Source organism: Petaurus breviceps, unplaced genomic scaffold, assembly GCF_028583685.1.
Source record: "Petaurus breviceps papuanus isolate PSGF00001 unplaced genomic scaffold, PetGlider_PUasm1.0 139, whole genome shotgun sequence".
Lineage (NCBI taxonomy): Eukaryota > Metazoa > Chordata > Mammalia > Diprotodontia > Petauridae > Petaurus > Petaurus breviceps.
The window spans coordinates 6,512,998-6,535,052 of record NW_027185697.1 but is presented as its reverse complement, the minus strand read 5'-3'; the positions used below and the strand labels follow the sequence as shown (position 1 = coordinate 6,535,052).

General features: G+C 40.1%; 1 protein-coding gene and 1 long non-coding RNA gene across 4 annotated transcripts in view; one reads left to right on the top strand and one right to left on the bottom strand.

The window, feature by feature from the left end:
- Nucleotides 1-11,952, bottom strand: part of LOC138144572 (uncharacterized) — a 95,291-nt gene extending 83,339 nt beyond the window's left edge. Inside the window, exon 1 of the long non-coding RNA XR_011163982.1 lies at nucleotides 11,789-11,952. This is a non-coding gene — a long non-coding RNA (uncharacterized lncRNA). The remainder of the gene's footprint in view (nucleotides 1-11,788) is intronic.
- The window catches only part of CTNNA2 (catenin alpha 2), a 1,588,763-nt gene that overhangs the window by 933,791 nt on the left and 632,917 nt on the right, over nucleotides 1-22,055 (top strand). The window lies entirely within an intron of this gene.

Sequence of the window (22,055 nt, the reverse complement as noted above, 5' to 3'; positions counted from 1 at the left end):
GAGAGAGAGAGAGAGAGAGAGAGAGAGAGAGAGAGAGAGAGAGAGAGCAAGAGAGAGGGAGAGATGAATAGAAATATCTGTGGTGGATAGACAAAGATGATAAGATGAAAAAGAGACAGATATATTCATAGATGATAGATAGATAGGGAGGGAGGGAGGCATCTAAGCAGATAAGTAGATATAGATATATGTGTGTGTATATTTATATACAAATGTGAGCATGTTTAAATATGTATGCATACACACACATATACACATGCACATATAAGTACAGACAGATATAAATCAATATCAACAACACATATATGTGTGTGATGTGTAGATATGTGTGTAATATATGTATACATATACATACATATATGTTATATATGCATATATAGTCTATCTACATGTATTCATGTGTGTACACTTTTAAAATAAGAATAATATTTAACAATAAAGCCATGTTAAATTTTTTATAACTCTTAACAAATGCCTCATTTGATCCTCACAACAACCCAGGGAGGGAGGTCCTATTAGTATCCTCATTTTACAGATGAGGAAACTTATGCAGACAGAAGTAAGTGACTTGTCCAGGGTCACACACTGGCAAGCATCTGAAGCAGCATTCAAACTCCTGTATTGCTGTATACCCAGCCCACTCTCCACTGCTCTACCTCTAACTATCCATTTTGGCTCCCCTGATAGAGCATAAGCTTCTTGAAGTCAGGCATTCTGTCTTTTCTTTCTCTTGTCTTTTGCTTCTCTGTGTGCCTGGTACATGACTGAGGCTAAGCCCACAGAGAAGGCTCTAGACTGGGTTTGGAGGAAAGAAAAAAAAAGCCTTGTTTTCTAAAATCTTCCCAGAGGAGGGATTTAGGTTGGGTTTTCATGGATAGATGGACGGGGGATATTCTAGGTGGGCGAGTAGTATCATAGGGTTTCATTATACAAGTGACCTTGTCAAACACTCCAATTTCATAGGTGGGAAATGTGAGGCCAAGAGAGGTTATGTGGCTTTCCAAGATCCTTCAGCTATGACTCTAAATGCACAGATCTTGCTCCTGAGCACAGTATTGCCAAGGAATTTTGGCAAGGTTAGGGACAGAGTTGGGGTTATGAAGAAACTATCATGTACCAAGGGACACCACCTGATCAAGGGAGGGTCCAAGGAAATTCAAGCCCCTGAGAAGCAGAGGCAGTCTGGGTAGAGCCTGTTGGGGAACTCAGGAGGCAGTTGCAGGACTGGATTAATACCCACTCAAGCTGCTAAGATGAAAGACAGTGAGGTGGACTGAAGCTCTTTCTGCAACAGCGGAGTCCAAAATAAAGCAGAACTGGTTGATGCAGACCAGTGTTGGTGGCAGAACTTCATCCAACCCTGGCTGGACTTCTGGAGGTACTGGACCCTTTGCCTACTCCTCTCTTCGGTTCTTTAAAGGTCAGCAGGTCACCAAACCTAGAACCCAACTGGACTGGGCAAGCATTAAACATGGCAGGCGATGGTCTGGAGTGCAAGGGGCAGAAACCTTAGAAGAGTCAAACTGCATTCCAATGACCTCTCCTAGGTGATCTTCTAAGCATGAAAATAAATTAGGATTTCTATATTGGGAATTCTGTTTATTTCCTGAGACTAACTCTTTTCCTATTCATGTGTCTGAGAGCAATTGAGATGCCACTTGCTATTTGCAAACAGAGAATTACTGATATATTGCTCCAGGCTCTGCCTTCCAACCCTCTTTGCTCTGACTGAGCCTGGGGACACAGGCTGGTCTTCTGGGTTTTCCTGCCAAGGGTTGGTGGTTTCACAAGAATTAACTGTCAGATGTGAGTGGCTGAGGGCTATTTCACTGAATCTGCAAGGAGGCCTCTTGGGGAGCCAGAGGGATGTCAGCTATGCAGATGGTGAGGACAAGGTGGGAACGGCTGGTCAGGACTGAATTTTGGTGGGAGCGGGGATGCTCATTTCCCAACCTCTCTGGGATTCGTGTGAATGTTTGCACATGGATATCCCTCCCTGTGCATGCACTCATGCCTCTATGCATATATTTATCGAGGCAGGGGTGGCATCCTTCTCAATCACCACATCTTCATAGGATTCAGCACATGACTGTACACTTAAATAGGTTCTAACGAAGTGTTGAATGAATGTACAGATATCTGTGACCACAAAGAGGATAGAAGACAGGGGACAGCTATGTGACTTAGTGGAGAGTGTGTGGGGACTGAAGACAGGAAGACTTGAGTTCAAATTCAACAACTTACTGTGTGATCCTAGGGAAATCACTTAACTCTATTTGCCTCAGTTTCCTCATCTGTAAAAGGAGTTGGAGAAAGAAATGCCAAACCACTCCAGCGTCTTTGCAAAGAAAACCCCAAAGGAGATCAAGAAGAGTCAGTCACACATGACTAAAAATCCTTCAAAACTACGACAATAACAAGGAAAAGTGACTTTGCATGAGGGAGAAAACACAAACATAAGCAACCCTAAGAACTCTTTGGCTTTTTATTTAGATAAAAGAAATTCTGGAATGTGTCATTGATTTACTGTGTGATCTTTAACAGACCATTTTACTCTCTCATTCTTGGTTTCTTCCAAAACCGCTACTCTTTATACCTCACTGTCTTTTAAAATAAATGTGTATGTACATATACACACATATCTACATATAAGATTTATGCGATACTTTAAGGTTTGCATAGCATTTTACATTTATTATCTCTTTTGATGGCTCAAAACAACCCTGCAAAGCAGCTGCTTTGTCATTCTCCCCTGTTATGAAAACTGGGGATAACAGAAGTTAGATTTCTTGCTCCCACTCCAGTCACACAGTTAGTATGTGCCTGAAACAGGGTTTCAACTCAGGGCTTCCTTACTGAGCCTAGCACTCTCTCTTTTGTGCCATCTGATTTTACGGACATTTATCTTCTTCTATATTTTGGTCACTTTGTAATGGACTCCACCTCTTCCAAATAGAACCCTCCCTCAAAACCAGGAAGTACAACCAAGCAAAGTCCCATCACCACACTGGCTTGGTCTGATCAGCTCTGTCTCACTCCCTTCAACCTCTCTGAAGAGCAAATGAAGGTGGGCTTCAGCAGTATCTTCTGGATTGCCAGCTGGGCACTGCACTGATGAGACATCTGACATTTCTCAGTGTTGTTTTCTTTTGGATTTTTTCTACATTGCCCAAGAAAGAAGAAGCTGGTACTAGCAAGAGACAGCCAGTCTCTTGCTAGAGAAGAGGCCAACCTGAGATATGATGACCTTGTGCTGTTGAGAAACAACTCTTGGTTAAGCAAGAATAATACTTTTATCTGACTGATGGCTTGAACCAGAATTGACATGAGATGATATTTCCAAGTGGACAAAATTTGTCTTTCTCAATTGTCCCCAAATGGGTAAGGGTACACTCTGAGCTCAAAGTAACCCTGCAAAGTAGGTGTGGTCATTATTCCTTTTTGTGGAAACTAAGACTGACACAAGTTAAGTTTCTTGCCCAAGGTCACACAGTTAGTAAGTGATTGAGGCAGGGTTTGAATTCAGGTTTTCCTTATCTCAAGTGTATTCTTTCCAAAGCACATGTTCCTATTATACTAAGGTGAGAACAGGTCCTAATTGTATATCAATATGGTTATCCATTCCTTTAGAGGCTTCCTGTTGTTCCTAGGTGGCAGCTAGCCAATGTGACAAAAAGCCTGAATCACAAAATCTCATTCCTGGAAGGAATCTTTCCCTCCTCCTCTCACCCAGTACCTTTAATTTATAGATGAGAACAATGAATCCCAGAGAATTCACACAGAGAAATGGGTGGCAGACATGGAACTTGAAGCCTGGCCATCTGATTTCTTTCCCAGTATTCTCCCACTGCACACCTTCCTATTATACTAAGGTGTGAACAGATCCTAATTGTATTACTCCTTTTGTATAAGAATCCCCTTTTAAAATTCAATGCCTTAATTCAAATGTATGTATGGGAGAAAGCAGGGATTTCCATCTTTTTAGCAGGTCAGTATGGAGGTGAGATTAAGTGTGAAGAAGGAAGACCTTATGATGCCTTCTAGTTGAAGGAATGTAGGTAGCTATATACTCTGCCTAAGTATAGAACCAACCCTTCTTGATTTCAGCCTGGAAATGGGGATAGAAGAGGCAGGTCCAATTATCAAAAGTACCCAATGGAAAGTCTCCTTCCTCCCTTCTTCCTTCCATATTCAGAGGAACCTCCTTCCCTTGGTAGCACCTCTCATTCAGGACAATAGTACAAAGCTTCCTACCTCTCAGGAAGACCAGAAGATGAATGGTGGTGTTTGACAAGCTGCTCTGAATTCCCTGAAGAAAACAGGAAGCACATAGTATTGTTGTCCTAATTATTAGTGGATCCTCTAAGGACTCGTCATTTGGAATATGATGGATCCAGGTGCTACCAAAGAAGATGGATCATGTTGCCTTTCCAAATTCATCCTGCCATCTTTGTTAACTGTGATTACCTCCCAGTCATTCCTACAAAAAGTAACCTATTCTCCACCCAGTTCTACTGGACTAGAACTATGGTCGGGTTAAACTAAGAATTCTACCTACAGAAGATGGTCTGGGTGGGGTGAACTTTTGGGAAAGGTCAGAAATGTACTTGAAAGACTGGGCTTTAGATTAGGAATCAAAATGTAGATCTTTGGAAAATATAGAAAACTTGTTATTAATATAGTAAGAAATAATAATTTTTTCTCAAGGGCAGCATAATGATTTTTTTTTGGAGACATATTGGGTAAAAGAGAGATCTGGTGATTACAGCATTCAGGAATGTTACCATCCCACTTCTCTCCTCTCCGCCCATTTAGAAAGGAGGCAGCCAGGGATAACAAAAAGTAGAATATGAAAGCTAAAGGATTACAAAGATCATTCCTGAAATTCCTGAAAAGTTATATTCTCTCTCCATTTTAATGTGATTGATGAGCCTTTCTTAAGTGTCATGTGTGAGGCACTATACTAGCCTCTGGGTTTAGGGACAGAACCTTGACCTGTAATTTCACTGATCCAGAAAATTATCTATGAAGAAAACTCCCTTTCCTAAGGCAGATTTGTATCTCTGTCAATTTTAGAGTTGCCTGGGGCACTTCAAGGTAAATGACTTCCCCAAGGTCACACAGTCAAGACTTGACAGAGGCCTGGTTTGAACCCAAGTCTACTTGGTTTCAAGGGCAGCATGCTGCCTCTGGAAATGGGAATATAATGTATGACAGTTCATAGACTTAAGGTGTATATAATCCACATGATTGCAGGGCAAAGCTATTTGTTTATTGTAGTAGGGGTAGACTATGTAACAGCTGGCCTAAGAGTCTGGAATACTTAGGCTCACCTCTTGCATGTGACACATCCTAGCTGTGTGACCCTGTTGAAGTCACTGCCCCTCTGAAAAGCAGGTAGGAGTTTTCCTTGGTGGCATGGTATCTGTTTTCAAATGCCGTGGGGCTAAGACATCTCAATTCTGGAGTGAGTGAAATCCAGTCTTTCATGGTCTACCATCCTGAGTGGTTTGAAAAAAAAACTCTGACTACAGCACAGATACCAAGCATTTGAGTTTTTCCAAGCACATTCCTAGGGTGATATAGTAGAAAGAGTATAGAGATGGGGGTGCCTGCCTTAAATTCTCTTCCCTTTGTGGTCACATTGGCTTAATTAGGCCTTCCTCATCTCAACCTCCATACACACCCTTTCCCTGTGACTGCTTTTGACTCTAAACAATGGCTTTTTACTGGGCACTCTTCCCAAGGAAGTCATTTCTATCTATTTTTTTCATCTTTCTTTTCCAAACAGGAAGGACTAATTGACTGGGTCAATGGAAGTCAACTGAAGTGAAGGTTTTCATAGGGAACTTAGTTTTGTTTTTCTTGTTTTTTTTTTTTTTCACAAGAAACAAAAAGAACTTCCCCACTCTCTTCCCTGCCCACCCACTAAATATATTCTAAAGGAAACTCTACCCTAAATAGATAACGATAAAAAGAATTTATTGTTGTGAGTAAGAGCACTGGCTCCAGTGTCAGGATGACCTGGAGATCTAATCCCAGGCTGAGACACTTAACACCCACCCAGAAACACCTGGCCGTGTAACCTGGAGCAAGTTACTTAACCCCAATTGCTTGAAAAAAAAAAAAGAATTTATTGTTTATGTCTAACAAAGAATCTTGTCTAACAAAACATAACAGAAAATTGACCCAGCTTTTAACTTGTTTCATCCTTGGGATGTGGCTCAAAAGTGGAAAAACAATGATGGTCATTCACTCATTCTCTCAGTTCCTCATTTACTTTTCTGTTCAATGAAAGGGCTAGATTAGATGACTTTTAAAGTCTAAATCTATGATCCTATGACCAAATGCTACCTCTTGTCACTCCCATCTCTAACTAATATGAAACAATGATAGAGGTGGCTCAGAGGCCTAGTAGATGGAGCGCCAGGCTTGAAATCAGCAGGACCCAGGTTCAGATCTTACATCAGACACTTACTTGCTATGTGACTCTCCACAAGAATGAAGACTAAATAACCTTCCTCCCAGTTGTATTGTAAAGCTCAGTAAGATATGCAATTTGGAACTGTTAACCACTATTAACTTTTACTATTAATTCTTGATCTCAACCATTTAGTAATTTTTTTTATTTGATTGAGAGTAAGAAGAAGAAGAAGATGAAAGAGGGCAAAGAGAACAAGGATGACAGCTTCATATAATGAATTTGATAGAGTTAAATGTTAGTCTTACACTTGGGTTTTGAAAAATCGATTTTATAATTACAAAGGGTGAAGATATGACAGAAAGCAGGACATCTGGATACAAAAGTTGAGTGGTTTACACTCTTAATGACTCAATAATGTCATTATTAATAAAAGCAAAACAATGATAATTGACTAAACACAGATAAATTCCTGAAATTCACAAAAAATAATAATAATAATAAATTTTGGGTCATTTAGCAGCACCATAGTACATAGGCTACTGGGCCTGGAGTCAAGAAGACTTGAGTTTAAATCCAGCTTTATCCACTTGTTGTGACCTTGGTCAAGTCACTTAATCTGTTTGCCTCAGTTTCCACAACTATAAAATAGGGATAATGATGGGACTTCCTTTGCAAGGTTGTTGTGAGGATCAAATGAGATAATATTTGTAATGTGCTTATCGTAGAGAGTGGCACATAGTAGGTGCTATATGATAATTTCCTTTCCCTCCCCTTCCGCTAAATGAAAGACAGGATACATGAGTCCCCTCTGAGCCCTATGATCATCAAGGGTAATAGAGAGTCTTAGACAAGGACCAGAAATAGTTTTGTTTGGTCTTGATGATCTTAAGAGAAGAACAGAAAGAGACAGAAATGAATATAGAGGAAAAGGGGAGGGAAAGGAAAATTAGGAAAACTTATCAAACTTATATATAAAGGTATATAAGCATACACCTATACAAACAAGAAGAGGTATGTGTGTGGGTGGGGGGAGGCAGTTTGATATCTTACTCTTATTCAAACTAGTTAAAGGAAGGAAGAACACACACACACACGCATACACAACTTGAGTACAGAAATAAATTTTATTCAACAGGGAACTAGGAAGGAAAGAAAAAGAGGAAGAGAAATTTGAGGTAGGGTTGATCAAGAAAGGAATTAGTCCTAAGCAAAGCAAGCAATAAGAATGTATAACTCTTTTAGGTGGCAAAGAATGGGAACCTGAGTGTGTGTCCATAAATTTGGAAATAATTGAACAAGTTATGAAATGATGAAGTAGATGATCAAAGAAACCTGTGAAGACTTGTATGAACTGATGCAGAGTGAACAGAATCAGGAAAACAATTGACACAATGAGCATAATGCGGTATAGACAAACATCATTAAAAAACTAGGAACAATTATCAACATAATGACAAACCATGATCCTGGAGGACCAATAATGGGACCTACCTCCTGATAGAGAAACAAAAACTCAGAGTATAGAAAGACATTTATTATTTTTTTAGACTTGACCAATGTAGGACTTTCTTTTGATTGACTAGATTATTATTACAGGGTTTGTTTTTCTTAGCTTCTTTAGTGTGCTCGGAAGGATGTTGGGTTGGGAGAGTGACAAAAGCAGTTTTTTACTGATTGAAAACAAAATAAAATATAATTTAAGAAGAAATGGGGTTTGAACCAGTGGACTCAGCCTCACTTCTAATTTCCTGAGATACTAAGCAAGCTATCTCAAATACCTTCCCATTGTTCAAGTGTTCCTATTTCCTTTTCACAACATGTGGTGGACTTCCCACCCCAGTAGCGATGTGCATTTGTCTCAGCCGCTTGAGTGGATCACTAGAGAAATTCAATTGATGTTCATTCAAATTGTCTCTGACAGAGTGGTTCTAAAAGCTTTTAGAAAGGATGGATGCATTCAGGGCAGGGGAGTTTTGTCTCGATAGAGACAACTCAGCTCCTTCTGTCTATATTAAGTATCTAATAGTTGCAGTGAGTAGAGATGACATGAAGCAGAAGTGAGCACTGCTTAACTTCTTAATACTGTTCTTCAGCACTTGAGACTGGTTTTTGTTGCTGTAGTTATTGTTGTTAATGTACAGAGCTTACTTCATAGCATGTTGATACTTTTCCCCAACCTTCTCCCCATTCCCACTCCCCTACATCCACCATTGTAGCCAAGACATTATGGAACATGTGGTCATGGATGTTGGTTAGTTGGGGGCATCAACTTCTCAAGAAACATTTGAGGAAGAACAATTGATCCAGTTCCTGCATGGGTGATATCCTTTCTCGTAGTAAGTTCCCCATCACCAGTAGTATTCAGCCTTTTATTGGTTTAACTTTCAAAGCCCTTCATAACCTCATCACAATCTACCTTTCCAAAATTATTATACATCACTCCCTTCCCTGAATGCTACCATTCATTTAGTCTGGACTTCTTCCTATTCAGCTCAAAGATTCTTCCATCTATTCTCTCTCTACCACTGACTTTCCCCTAAGTTTGGAATATACTCCCATCTAACCCTTGCCTCTTACAATCATCTATTACTTTGGAAAATGAAATGGTCAGCCACTACTCCAAAGGACCAATGATGAAGCATTTATTTTATCCACTACCTGATAGAAAGTTGGGGGGCTGGCAGAGCAGATTGAGACATATATATTTGTACATGCTACAATACAGATTTGTCACACTTGACTATCCTTATATGTCACAAGGGAGATTTTTTCTTTGTCTAATTATTACTTTTTTTTGCTGGGATGGAATGGGGGTTAGTTTTAAGAATGCCCTCTCCTCCAAGAAAAAGAAGACAGATAGGATGATTATAGCACTTTAAATGTACAAAGAGGAAGAAAAAGAGGTTTAGAAGATGATAAAGACAAGAGGATAGCTTTGAAAATAAATGTTCATTTTCACTTCTTTAAAAATGCAAATGGCACATAATAGAGATTCATTGTTTCAGTACAGTTTTTTTTTTTTTGTTTTTCCATGCTTATGGAAATTCTCATGTCTGATGATTTTTTTAAGGGAAAGAATAAACAACAAAATTTTGAAATAAGAAACATTTTCTTCCAAACTGTGCTCAAGTGGCACCGTCAAAATCTCCTATTTACACATTTTCTCTGAATCTCCACTCCTCCTCCTTCCCCCCCACCCTACCCACCCAACCCACCCAACCCCACCCTCCACCAGGAATGTAGGTCACTCCAAAATTTTACTTTGTATTTATTTTGAATATTCTTATTTATGCATGCCTACTATGTCCTAGGAATTGTATTAGGTGCTGAGAATGCAAAGACAACAAATTAAACAATACCTAATTTAAAGGAATTTACATTTTATTAGGGGAGGTAATAGGAACATATATAAAGGGTAATCCAAGCGGAATCATTATGCCCCTAAAGAAAAAAAAAATAGTCAAGACAAAAGGTAGAACAAATTTAGGGAGAATCAAAATGAGCTTGATTTGGGATGTGCTGGGTTTGTGATATTGATGGAATATCCAAGTAAAGATGTCCTTAGATGATTGAAAAACCAGGTTTGAAATCAGAATAGAATTTGAGGTTGTCTTCTGGGCCTTAGTTATCCTGATACATTCTTACAAGTTTCTGCCATACTGTTGTATCAGTCCTTGGTTGTGATTTCCTCCTCCAATTTCTGTTTATGTCCTGAAGACAGGAAAAGGGGAACTGATGGTCTCTGTCTTTTAAATAACATAGAAGGTTTTGTCATCTACTCTGAATGTGAGACTTGGGGCTGGGGGCAAAAGAAGAAAAGAAAAGATCCAGAATAGACAATGTAGGACAGATGTTCCCAAACATATTTGGTGTATTGCCCTCTTTTAAAAACAAAACAAAAAACAAAAACAAGAACACAATACATTCCTTTCCCCCCCAAAAAAATTCTTTAACCCTTCAATGTTGTTTGTTTTTAATTTGTGATATATATGTAAAAGACACATCTTACATTTAATAATTAATTATAAATTTGGGGGGTTTTCCCTGTATTGAAATTTTGATGACTCGATATTGCATTGTGTAAACATATATTATTGTATTATAAACAAGTCATTACACACATACATGACTGCCATTGCATGCTGGACTTCCCTACGATACGCTCATGCGCCCCTGCCAGCCAGCACTGGGTTGTGAAGGCCTGTCAGCAGACGTGACCATTGATTGGTTATATCTTGCATTTTGTGTGTTTAGTTGAAATTAATGTAATCACTATAACTTTAACTCTGTCACACAACAGATGAAGCATTGTTTTTCAAATTTTTCTTCTCTTTTTTCCCTATGCTACCCCTTCCCCCCTATTTTTTTCATTGCCTCCCAATTGCACCAGAGGCTACTACCACTACCCCCCTCCCTCCATCCTAAGAAGTAAATTAGAAGGATTAGTCAGCAGCTGTGGAAGTCCAGTAAAGGGTAGATAGCAAAAGTTTATGGCAGGTAAAGTCAGGTAGATTTCATGTATTCAGTTGCTCACAAACAGGAGTAGACAAACTCAATGGTACAATGCTGGATGGCCAAGGAGGCAAGAGATTCTGAGAGGAAAAAAGCAAATGAAATACTAAAGTGTTTGAACATGTGATTAGGCTACTTATGGAGGGAAGGGCAAGTAGAGAGTAAGGAAGACTGACTGGGAGAAAAGGCATGGGCCAACAAATTTCCTACAATATTTATATGATGCTTCCCTGAGTAGAATACAAGGTTTTACTCCTTCCTTCCCTCCTTTTTTCCTTTCCTCTTCCTTCCCTTCCTTACTTGCTTTCCTTCTTCCTTTCCTCCTGCCTTCCTTCCCTTCCTTCCTTCCTTCCTTCCTTCCTTCCTTCTTTCCTTCCTTCCTTCCTTCCTTCCTTCCTTCCTTCCTTCCTTCCTTCCTTCCTTCCTTCCTTCCTTCCTTCCTTCTTTCTCTCTTTCCTTTCTTCCCTCCTTCCTTTCTTCTCTTTCCTCCCTTTTAATCCAGAGTGAACCTAGTTTAGAGACATCACACTCCTGCTGACTTCAGACAGCCTGTTAGCTTTATCCCACACTCATCACCAAATGTACCAAAAATGCAATATTCACAATGCCTATGTTAACTATAAATATGCTAATATGGTTATTAATCACAAAATATACCAGGCTCTCTACATGGGGCATAAAGCTAGAACACTTATTCAAATATCAGAAAGCTGAATCCAAAAACCAGAAAGTCAAAGCCATCACAGTAGTTAGGAAGTTGGCACATGTAGTTAATGTAGTAAACACCCACATTCTCAAGCCTTCACAACATAACAGGCTACCTCAAGCAAAGATCCTCCTCTACTCACTCACAGCAACTGCTCAGGCAGCTCCAACCCCCCGCAGTTCGCATCCCTGGCAGTCCTCAGCAGGAGTCCTTAGCAGAAATTCTGACTGGCTCCAAATAAAAAAAAAAAAAAGAAGGAGGTCACCCCTCCACTGCCACCACTGCTGCTGCTTCTGCTGTTGCTGCCGCTGCTGCCGCCACACTTCCAGTCACCACACTTATTCTAGCCTGGCTTTCACTTCCTCTTGCCCCACTCCTTCCGCTACGTCAGCAAGTTCAAGGGTATGGAAGATCTTTAAATCCCATAACCCTTACAGTAGCCTGCTCATGCCCTCCATGTGTTATTCTGTGGATAGACTTGGATGAGCTTTGGTCTTCATCATTAAGAGCACAAATCATTGGTAGTTCTGGAATGTTGGGATCTATATGTATATCTCTATCTCTATATCTAATCTAATCCAATTCAACTCAAACCAATCCAATATCTATATATAGATAGACATAGAGATATCTATCTGTCTGTCTGTCTATCTGTCTATCTATATCCATACATATATACATATGTATATCCACATACACAGTACATGTGTGCATGTTATATGCACATGCATGTATGTACAGATATGTATATGTATACATGTATGTGCATAAAATCTGATACTATAGAATCACACATGTCCTCATGGCATAGTATATAGTCAGATAAATATTTAATGAGCAACTTAATGTACCAGGCACAGTACTAAACACTGCAGATATGAATAGAAATGAAAACAAGGATAACCCTTCCCTTCACTGGGGGCATACAGCACATAAAGGAAAACTGCAAGGTAGGGAGGCAGAAGGTATCCAGTGTGGGGGCATTCTGAACAGTTCCAAAGCTTTTCCAAAGCAGTGTGACTGAAGGGAAATACAGAGAAGCCTGAGCTGAGCTCCCTCTTCAAATCGATGTCCTGGAGCCAAGGACTCTGCCCTCCAGTCCAAGGGTCTAATCCAAGGGGTAAAGGGGACTGAAGAGATGGGAGCTCAAGGACTCTGTGAGTGTGTGTTGCTATTTTTTTTTTACCCTCATCATAGGCTGACACATAATAGTCCCTTAATAAAGTGTTTGTTGATTGTTTCATCACTTTATACAAATGTCGTGGAGGTTTTTTTTGTTTGTTTTGCAACTTTTTTTTTTTCCCTGTGAAAGTTATAAGGAGGCAAGGCAGGAATATATCTTTTGTTTTCCTTCCTTTGATTCCTCTTACTCCCTAGGTTCTTGCCTAAATTATTCAGACAACTTGACCAGGTTCACACAGCCATCGTATGTCAAGAGATGAGACTTGAACCCAAATCTTCCTGCCATCAGGCTGGCCCTCTATCTGCTGACATCATCCCTGTGTGGTGATGACTCCAACCCAATCCAACTTAACCCAATTCAATCCAACGCCTTTATTCGTGTCTGATTCCCTGTCACCTCTACTTGCTAAAACCTATTCATTCCTTCAAGTATCAGTTCAAACAGCATCCCATCCCCTATTAGTAGGTTCCTGATTTTCCCAAGGTGTTAGTACCCTGGAAAATTCTTTATATTATGCTTAAATATATGCTGTGTTTGTTTGTGTGTATATTATTCCTCCAATAAATGTATTTGAAGGAAGGAGCATTTTTTTTAGTTTTGTTTTGGAACTATATCCTAGGCACGGAGCCCAGTGCCTGGCACACAGTAGGTTTTCCATATTTTCTTTTTAAAATAGAATAAAATTTAGTTGAATTGAGAATGAATTTTAATCAGACAAGTTAATTGTCTGCATAGTGTTCCTTCTGCCAGGTAACCCAAGATCTAACCTAAATAAAATGGCGGTTGTCGCCAAATGGTCCTGCTAATTGTGTGAATTACAAGTATATTATGAGCAGGAAATTTTAAGCTGTGCCCCTCCCCAATCAGATTGCTTTGGCTGATTATATCAAGACTGTTCCATTATGAGCCCTGTTTCAAATGAGCGTTTTCTCCTCCTCTAAGCCCACCACCCTTCACACAGAGCAGAAAGTTGGCTAAGCTTCTACAAAATGAATGAAACTGTCCAATTTGGCTAATGATTGAGTTATCTAGCAGAATGGGCCAGGAATTGGGTGTGTGTGGGGGGGATCATTGCTGTGGGAAAAATCCAAGAATCTGTTCTTTTAGGGGAAGCCTCTGAATCAGCCTTAAGGAGGAAGGGGAGAGTAAGTGCCAGGCATTTCAAAGAAAAACACTAGCCAGCTTTAAAATAGTCTTTGTTTACTGCCTTTTTGTTGCATTAAATCAAAACAACAACAATCATAACAGCAATAATGATGGTTCACATTCACATACTGTACATCACTTGGTGTAAGCAGAGGGCAGTCCATGCTGCTGGCATGCCCCACCATCTCAGATATGGGTTCTTTAGTGTTGACAGTTTTACATAAATTATCTGATTTGATCCCTAAGACAGTCTTGGAGTGCTATAAGTATCAGCATCCCCCTGTTAAAGGTGAGGAAAATGATATTTAGAAAGAAACTGAGCCATTGATTCCTATTCATTTAACTACTAAATTTAAGGGGTGGCATTTGAACCCAGATTCACTACACTATAAGTCCCATTTGTATGGGATATTGGTCTATTGACTGCATAATGTTCTTTCTTCCCTAACACTGAGTTTACACTGATAATGCCTATATATCCTTTTCCCCTTATAAAATGCATGTTATTAATGCCTTTTATCTTTACATCACATTATTTCTGGATATACCCCTCCTCCCCTCATTGAACTCTCCACTGTAACAACATAAAACAAGTAAGCAAAAATTGTCAGTACAGTGACTACAGTATCTGACAATCAACGCATGGAACATTCTGCCCCTGTGGTCTCCCTGGTCAGAGGTGGGCTTCAGCACACTACAATGATAGAAGTAGGGGGCCTAGACTCAAATGCCACCTCTTGACTTACTTCCTCTGTCTCTTTGGACAAGAGAAGAGAACCTGTCATAGGAGACAAGTGACTTTGCTAGGGAGAGCCAATGTGGAGAGCCCTTTGGAGCCAATGTGCTTAGTTCAGTTCTCACCAGAGTCTTAGATGGCACATCTCTGAAATGCTAGGATCAAACTAGATTGTCTCTGAGATTTTTCTACATCTAGGTCTCTCATCCTATCTCAGTCCATTCATCATCTCTTCTTCAGGACCATGACTGGTCATGACAATTGCTCAGAGTTCAGCTGCCTTGTTCTCTCCTTTGACCTCGTATTACCATTTTTGTCCACTGTCCTTCTGGTTCTACTTCTTTCAGGGTTTCTTTGCATTCCTCATATTCCCTGTTCCTTGCCACTCACTTGGATTCCATGCCATTCATATTCTTAAGGTCATTCAGGCCTTTATGGTGCTGGAATGGTTTATACCATGAATTCACCAACATGCCCTCAAATTACTCACTAAATTTCTTTTGTTGTTGTTGTTTTTTTATCTTGTTTCATACCTCCCTTCATCAACACTTATGTATCTCTTTCCAACCTGTTCTGTTGTGAACAGTGCTGGAGGAGAAATGCTCCATAATGTCACTACTCAGATTTTTCCCTTTGCTTTCCTCCCCTGGAGGAAGGCTCATACCTTTTTCGGCTGGCACCACCGAATTGTTTCAGGTGATATTTTACTGAGATCTGAAATGGCATGTCAGAGTGCCAGCAGCTATTGTAAAGGTGAATTTCCTATTGCTTTAATTAGAATGGAAGTTTTTTTTGTTTTTTTAGGGGGGAGATATTCCAAGAGTGCCCTCTGAGAACAAGATGTTTTTCCCTCCCCAGACTTGGCCATAAAAGGGACAGCATCTTATTCAATGATGACTTGAAAGGTATTTCAGAGCCCTCAGCTAAGATCCAGGGGAGAAGTGAACAGAGAAAAGCTAATCTTCACAGAAAGTGTAATAAAGAAAGAAAAGGGACCTACACAAGAGGTCCCCCCCTAGGGAGACAAAGAACCCACAGACCTTTTTGCCAATGTGTATATTGTCAGTTTTCATCATGGCCAGCCTCATACATGGTCTTTGAAATACATTGCCCACGAGGATACACAGAAGCAGACATAGTCTCTTATGCTAAGAAGTTAGCACCTACAGAATCAGAGGTTTAAAGCTGGAAGGGAGATCAGAGGTCATCCAGCCTTTGTAAGTTTTGTTTTGTGGTTTGCTATTTCCTTCTCCAACTCATTTTACAGATGAGGCAACTGAGGTAAACAGGGTTAAATGACTTGCCCAGGAAATGGCAAACCACTCCAGTATCTTTGCCAAGAAAACCCCAAATGGGGTCACAAAAATCCAATATGACTGAAAAACAGCTGAAAAACTACACACACACACACACACAATTAGAAAACACAAGATTTGTTGGTAAACTGCCTAGAATAAAAACAAAATAATAAATGAGAGTGGCAGGATTCTCATCGAGGTCCTCTAACATGAAGCCAAGTACTTCTGTCTAGGGCCACACTGCCTCCATTCCTGCATGCTAGGCTTCTTTCTCCACAAAACTCTTCCATCTATGAGCTAATAAGACATCCCTTTAATAACTTTTCCTTGTCTAGTGAGAGATGAGGATAAAAATGCCATTTCTCTGGGAAGGGAGGCCTCAATGATGTGCATCCCTGCAGAGGGTAAGAAAGATAATAGCAACAATAGTGAAATGAACAAGGAAATAGCAGTTTTAAGTTTACAAAATGCTTTATAAATATATAACATTTGAGACTCATAACAAACCTATGAGGCTGATAATAGCAGTTTGTCTCAATTTACCTGATGTAGAAATTGAGTCTGAGAGAGAGCATCACCATCCAATTAGTTTCACAAATGGGACCCCAAGTTGAGGACACTGTCAGGATAGATAATAGCTCTTAGGAGCTGATGTAGTGGGAATTGAGGTAGAGAGGGGAGGAGCCATGAGGAGTGAAGAGAATGAAGGCTGAATGGGGAACATGGGGGAAGCAGATTCTGAGAAGCTCAGTTCTCTGGTTTCCCAGTATATGACAGAGCAGATGCTGAAAAATAGCAAAGTGGGTAGGAGGGGGAGGAGCTGTCTCTTAGAGGCAGGCATGCTTAGAGATGACAGCTTGACAGGGAGGGAGAAGCCAGGAAACTCTAAAATGCAGACGTTGCAAAATTTGGATGTTGCTGAAGATCCCTGATCTCATCCTTGTGGGTTCTGTTTTCAAGGTCACAACCCATCCATGACTTCTTATCTGGAGGTATTCTTTTCCATGTCCTTCCCCAAATCCTCCAAGGAAGTTCTACCCAACCAACTAGAGACCTTCCCCTAGTCTTTTTAATATTTCTTTGGGGTCTTGGAAACACTTGGCACCTCTCTTTTTGGATTATGTGATTTTAAAAATATATATACATATATATATATATACATATATTTTTATTAGTAGCTTTGATTTTAGATTATCTTTATTTCTCCCCATATCCTTCTCTCTCCCCCTTTCCAGAGAACCATCTCTTTATCACAAAGATTTTTTTAAAGAATAAGAAAAAATAAACAGCAAAGCCAAACATAATGACCACACTGAAAATTTTTGGGTCCTCCCTAGATGTCCCCTTTTTGTTTTCCTGGCCATTCTATGGGTGTTACATGGATTCTACCAAATATCCTCCTTCTTGATTGTTTCCCATGTTGCCCCTTTATGCTAGGAATAGCTTTTCGTCTTCTCCTTCTCCTGATACTCTGAGCTCCTGGCATTAAACTGAGGGAAAGTCAGGGCATGGTCTTCCATCTACTCCATCTTGAATGGAGATAGTTATATAAGTCAGATCTACCCTATTACAATGCAAACTCTCTTATGTCCCTAGGAATTAGGCAACTAGAAACCATCATAGTCCATACAATGCTGAGCCAGTAGTCAGGAGATCTGAGTTCAAATCTAGCTTCAGATACTTACTAGCCATGTGATGATGGGCAAGTAACTCTGCCTTAATTTCCTCAACTGTGAAATGGGGATCATAATAGCACCTATCTTGCAGGGTTGTTATGAGGATCAAGTGAGATAATATTAATAAAAGCATGTAGTACAATGCCTAGCACATAGTAGGTACCTTATAAATGCTAATTCCCTCTCCCCTAGCATTTAGACCATTACCTGGTACATATTAGGCCTAAATAAATGCTTGTTGATTGAATCAATGATTCATCTGTATATATCTATGTTGCCTCCCCCATTCAAATGTAAACTCTGAAGGCAAGGCTGTCTGGATCTACTTTCTATCAGCAGAACTTAGCACAGTGCCTGGCATATGAGATGTATTTATGCTTATTGGTTGGTTGTTGAATAGTTGATAATTTTTTTTTTCTTTTGGTAGGGGGGAGACAAGGCAGTTGCGGTGAAGTAACTTGCCCAAGGTCAAACAGCTAGTAAGTGTTTCAAGTTTCTGAGGTCGAATTTGAACTCAGGTCCTCCTGACTTCAGAGCTGGTGCTCTATTCACTGTGCCATCTAGCTGCCCCCAAGTGGATGGATTGTTAGCAGACATCAGCTGACCCCTAAAGGTCAAGGCCAAGGGCCCATGTGGAGGATTCCAAAGTTGCCAGAACAGAGAAGCCATAGATATGGATTGAAAGTCCTTGGCCAAAGTACAGTAACATTGCCTCCCTCCTATTCCATCAAAACCCACTTTGAGCAATGCCTGCTTTGGGGCGATGTGAATAACTGACATTTTATCCAGGACTTTACCATTAAAAAGTGCTTCACATGTATTAACTCTTGTTGACAGTGAATCTCTTAACTCCTTATCTCTCTCTGTTCTAGTCTGACTACATCTGAACTATTATGTTCAGCATTCTCTGCCTTGTTTACAATGGCCATTGAGAAGCCTGTAAATATCCAAGAGAGAAAAACAGAAAGATGAGGGCCTTTCAGACACCAGCATGTGAGACTATGAGCATTTTAGCATGGAGGGAGATTTGATTGTTTGGGGAGGGAAGAAAGTGATAGCTTTCTTTAAGTATCTGAGTATTTGCCTCCTAAAAGAGGCATTCAATTGTCTCTGTTTAACCCCAGAGCAAAGAAGTAGAAGGATCAGGGAGCACCTGCAAGGGAAAATTTCAGCTAGATATAATGGAGGGGAAGCTGACAGAGTCCCTGAGAATGCAATGGGCTATTCTTGGAGATAATCAGGTCCCTCTCATTTGAAGTATTCAAGCTAACTCCAGATGACCAATTGTCTGGTGTGTTATGTTGCAAGGGATATTTTTAGTTGAGAACAAAGTCCATCCTTGAGATTCTACAAGTCATTCTATTGGAATATGTGTTATGTTAAGCTCATATTCAATTATATTGACCTATTCTGGGTTCTCAGACATGAAATCAATACATCCACCAGCGCATTGTCTCTATTTCTTCCCCAGTTTCTTACCAACTGTTAAATATTTGCATTGTGGACTTCCAAGGTAAAAATTCAGAAATTGCCTCATTATTATTTGGTACTAGAAGCTAGCATTTTAATAGCACTTTATTTCATGAAGTACTTTGCAAATATTATTTCTTTTGATCCTCTCAACAGTCCAGGGAGGTAAGTGCTGTTATGCCCCATTTTACAGATGAGGAAACAGAGACAGACAGAGGTTAAGCAGTTTGTCCAGGATTTTATAACTAATAAGTTTTTGAAGCTGGATTGGAACTAGGATTTTCTGGAATACAGTTCCAGAACTCTGTGCATTGTAATGTCTCAGTGTCTCTGTTAATTGTAGGATAAAGTGACTTACAATAGAAAAAATGTTTCTTTCTCATGAGCCCTCCTATTTGCCTTCAGAGCCCTAGGCTAGAATGGCTGAGACAGTATTTCCACCTATACCTCAGTCTAGCAGATATTTCTAAGCAACCATTACTATTGGGTCATAGATGGAAATTATCCTTGAAAAGTGATTGGCGATCTAGACTAGGGCACCCGAAGGCACTCTGCCCCCATCCCCACCCCCAATCAGGGCTGGGGGGGGGGGTCTTCCAGAGGATGTTAGATGAGGTTTATGGTAGTCTTTGAATCTCCTCAAAACTTAGCTCTTTTATTTTATAATGAAATTATTTATGTAAAGCATTTTGCAAATCTTAAAGCACCATATAATTGTTACCTATTAATAGCTAGCATTGATATAGTGCTTTAAGGTTTGCAAAACACTTTTCCCATACTCTCTGAGATCTTTACCACCCTATGATGAGGGTGCTATTATTAGCCCTATTTCACAGATGAAGTAACTGAGGAAGATGACTTGATACACCAATGATATACCATGCAATAACCCTACCCCGCTAGTATTCTTGACTCTGAGTCCATTCCTCTGTCCACTACATCATACTGCCTCTATGTACCACATTCTAATTTAGACTGCAGTGATTTGCATCCATTTTTCATCCCCACGGCTACATAAGTCCCTTATGGACAAGGACCTTGCATCTTCTGCATTCCTGGTTGTAGCAGCAAGCACCCCAAGCGCGTCCTCAGGGTTTGCTGCCCATACAGGTTCTTGGATCTGCTTTGTTAAAGGAAAGCAACTCAAAATGGGTTAATAAACTTACTTTAATCAGTCAGACATATATCGTTTACCTTGTTCAGGGGAAAAAGGTCAGCACCCCGAACTTCAAAGCATACAGGCAGAATTATCAAGACAGAAACAGATCAAGTAGACAGATTTCCAAACTGTCCAACCATTACATCCATACCCAGTCAACATCTGGGTTTCCACATCTGGGTTTTTCAAAGCCGGGGGACTCTCAACAATGGCTTCCCAGAATTCAGATCAAATCACAGAACACTTCTCAAAGTGAGTCCCAAAACAAAGCTACACATCAGGGCTTATATAGCCTTCTCCTGGCTCAGAGAATGTAACAACCTTATTGACTCACTGGCCAATCAAGAAGTATCTACTGAAAAACAAGCCTCCCTCCCCAGGCTTCAGGTGCATTTTAGCCTAGGGGCAGGGAAGATCTTCCAAATTTGCATTCCCATTACACTGGTCCCATAGCTCCAGACACAAAGCCATGCCTGTAGTAGGTACACCAAGAATGTTTACTGAAGTTCAATGAGAAGTAATTTAAAATATATTTTGGACAATAACTGCCAAGATAATGAGAAGGGCAACTCTTAAAAAGCCACTTAATCAGAATCCAACATTTCTAGATGTCAATATGCCCAAGCTGAGGTACACAGTGGCTCTCCATTCTTTATGAAACATATAGCAGATGGGCAACAATGACAATTTTGTTGTTACTTAGTCATTTATTCTTGGGGGTTTTCTCAACCGAGGTAATAGAGTGGTTTGCCATTTCCCTCTCCAACTCACTTTACAGATGAGGAAACCAAGGCAAATAGGGTTAAGTGAATTGCCTAGGGTAATACAGCTAGGAAGTTTTGAGGTCAGATTTAAACTCAGGTCTTCCTGAGTCTAGGCCCAGAGCTCTATCCACTGAGGCACCTAGCTTGTCCAATGACAATTTGGGTGGCAACAAAAAATATCAGGCACAAATGTAAATTTGAATGCCAAGATAAGACAAGAACAGGGAACTCCTACCTTGGCTATACACAATGAACTAGAGATATGGTTTGGAAGTGGAAAGAAAAGCACAATTCCCTGCAAATCATTGTGCTAAGATCTATTGTTTATCTCATTTGGGAAAGAATAAAATTGTTCTTTGGCTTCATTTATAAGATTTTTAAATGTTCATTTTTGTTCCAGACCTTAATAGGTCTTTGAGAAAGCTATGGCTAAAAATATGAGGCTGCTTATCCCCTTAGTTGTTAGTGCCCCCCCTCAAATGGGATGGCTACCAGGCTTGTGATGTCATTGGCAGAAAGAAGTCCCGGGTGAGGAAATCTCCTGCAGCAATGTGGGCTGGCAGCAATGATGCCACTCGTGGTGTTACAGAATTGCCCGGCAGAGACATCATAAAAACTTATGCCTGCACCACTCCCCAGGACACCCCAAGATGAACGCAATAGATATGAGAGGGAAATCTTAAATAAAATAAGTAAAAATAAAATGAACATAGGGTTAACTTGTGGTTTTCTAAGTCAATAGACAGCTTCTGGGGATTGGTTTCTATTTTACTCTGACACGACTGACCAAAAGAAGTAACAGGTTACTTTGCTTGACCAGAATTAAATAGAGGCAACACTTGAATCCTTTCTTCCTGACTTCAAGGCTGTCTATCACCTACTCCACAGTTGCCTCTCATGTTTTGGATTTACACACACACACACACACACTCACACACATGTATGTATATGTGTATATACATATATGTGTATACACATAAT